This window comes from Nomascus leucogenys, chromosome 2, assembly GCF_006542625.1.
Source record: "Nomascus leucogenys isolate Asia chromosome 2, Asia_NLE_v1, whole genome shotgun sequence".
Lineage (NCBI taxonomy): Eukaryota > Metazoa > Chordata > Mammalia > Primates > Hylobatidae > Nomascus > Nomascus leucogenys.
This window is the reverse complement of record NC_044382.1, coordinates 141,694,549-141,697,385: the sequence shown is the minus strand read 5'-3', so window position 1 is coordinate 141,697,385 and position 2,837 is coordinate 141,694,549.

Here is a 2,837-nt window from a genome sequence, read left to right as displayed (position 1 = left end):
CCATTTGTCTCTTCTTTTTACTTTTAGAATGTCAACTTTTTTTCCCAGACTTCTGGCCTAATGAATGTTTAGGATTTTACCATCTTATTCATTTAACCAATTTATATTAATGTCCGCCCTGTGCCAGGCATTATTCAAACAGATGGGGGACACAGCAGTGAACAAAAGCTAAGTTCCTGCTTTTGTGGAAATTGTATTCTTTCTTTGGGGTAGGGAGAAGAAGTAGACAAACAAAAAACAAGTAAATAGATGTTCTTTCCGGTGGTGGTATATACTAAGGAGGAAAATGGAGCAGGGTAAGGGGACAGGGGTGCTATTTTAGAGGTGGAGGGAATAGTGCTACTTTATGGTGGTCAGGAAGACCTCTGCTAGGCATTTCAGTAGAGTTCTGGAGACTGAGCTGGGGAGGTCTGTGGGAAAAGGCCATTCAGACTAAAGGACCATGTTTTTGAGGAATGGCAGAGGGTCTGGTGTGACTGGACAGGGATGAGTGAAGGTCAGTGAGGGGCCAGATCACGCAGGCCCCTGGAAGCCACTCAGAAAAGTATGTGTTTGCTGAGGGAGATGAGATACCATGGAAGGATTTTGAGCAGAGGAGTGTTTTTCAAGGATTATTCTAGTTTCTGTGTGGAGGGCAAGAGCAATGAAGGGAGACCAGCTGAGCAGTCATCATGGGCTGAGGAGACAGTGGCTGGGACGTGCATGGAGCAGTGGAAATGGTTACAAGTGGTTGTACTTTGCCTGTGTTCCTGAGGGCAGAAGAATTTGGTGATCGAATGTGGGTTGTGAGAAAAAGAAGCCAAAAATGATTTCAAGGTTTTGGGCCTGAACAGCTGGAAGAAAGTTGCCCTCTACTGAGATGGAAAAAACAGGAAGTGCAGGTTTCAGAGGGAAGGTTGGAAGTTTGGTTTCGGACATGTTAAATTTGACATGCCTGTTAGCCAGATGGAAATAGCAGAATGTTGAGTAATGAATCTGAAGTTTTGTCATTATTTTCAGCTCCATTCAGTAGAGCTAAGAATGTGACAAGGGTGTGGCTGAGAGCCTGCCGTGAAAGTGGAGCCCGTTTCCTGACACGGAGACAGCTGGGAAGACCTTTTTTCACATGACAGAAGACTTTACCTTCTGCACCTCAGCAAAACCTCTGCAAGCATCCCAGTTTGGGAGCAGCCAGTCTCCTTTGACAGAGCAGGTTTCTGTTTCTGTAGCTGGTAAAGCAACCTAAGCATTCAGAATTACGTAAATGAACTACCTCAGGCAATATGGAACATCCTCACCCCTGCTGGTGTTTAAGCAGTACATGACCAGGTGGCATTTCAGAAGAAACATTTGCAGATGGCACATCCTCAGAAAGGGAGTGGTAACTAAAACGAGAGATAATCATCTCACCAAGGGAGGTGGTGGAAGGTCAAGGCCAGGTAAGGGACTAGGTTTCAGGTAATACTGTCAGTGCAGACAATTGAAAAAGGCTACAAGGATTGATGATGTCACGAGTAACTTTACAGAGTGGCTTAATGGAAGGATGGAGGCAGAAACCAGCTGTCTGGTCTTAAGAAGGCTGGGGATAGGAACTGAGGCAGCAGTAGACAACTTGTATGTGGGGCTGGCAGGAAAAATGACCAAGAGTGTGAAAGCTAGAAGGGACAGAAGGGTTATAAAGTCCGCATTTCTTCTTCAAACAGTTGCAGGCTCACAATTTGCTAACTGCTCTGCTGCGGTGAGCAGAAACAGGCATGGTCCCAAACTTCATCAAGCATCTACACTTGTAAAGAAAATAGATATGTAATAAATCACCCTCCAAAATTGTATAAAATGGCAGCTCAGGTAAATGGTTTGAAGGAGAGGTCCATGGGGTATTGAGAAACTATAATGGACATGGACCTAGTTAGAGGAGGTTTCTCTGAGGACATTAGATCTGAAGGAAAGAAGGCTTTCCATGGTATGGCAACAAGTGCAAAAGCCCTGTGGTAGGAAGGGACATGGAGACCAGTGAGAGAGTATAGAAGCCCAAAGAAATACGGCACCAGGTGAGGCGGGAAGGGGCTGGCCATGCAGGACTGTGAGCACTACTATGGGATTTTTGTCTGTATTTTAAGAGTACTGGGAAGCCAGTCGGGCATGGTGGCTCACGCCTGCAATGCCAGCACTTGAGGTCTGGAGTTCAAGACCAAACTGACCAACATGGTGAAACACCGTCTCTACCAAAAATACAAAAATTTGCCGGGTGTTGTGGCATGTGCCTGTAATCCCAGCTACTCAGGAGGCTGAGGTAGGAGAATTGCTTGAACCTGGGAGGCAGAGGTTGCAGTGAGCCGAGATTGTGCCACTGCGTTACAGCCTGGGCAACAGAGTGAGACTCCATCTCAAAAAAAAAAGTACTGAGAAGGCATTCACTGAAGTATTACTTAAGCAATAAATGTATAGTAGTCACAAATCTGACATCAGATTTGTGGTTTGAAAAGATTAGTCTTGCTGCTCTGTGGAAAACGAATTGCAGTTAAGAAAAGGTGGAAGTTCAGAGATGAATGTAGCAATCCAAGAGGAATACGATAGTGGCTTTTACTAGCATATTGGCATGGAAGTGGAGAGAAATGGATGGATTCAAGAGATAGGAAGGAAGATCAACAGGACTTGGTAATGGATTGCACTAAGGGGATTAAGGGAAGGGAGATAACAAGGAAGGTGACTCTTCTTAGTTATGCAACTAGATTACTAGTAATACCAATCCCTGAGATAAAGAACACTAGAAGAAGGTCTTTGATATCCCTTACCCCCACTGGAATATTTCTTTAAGGACAGAAGAGGCAGTCAGTTGCAGATTAAAGATATTGGAGAGG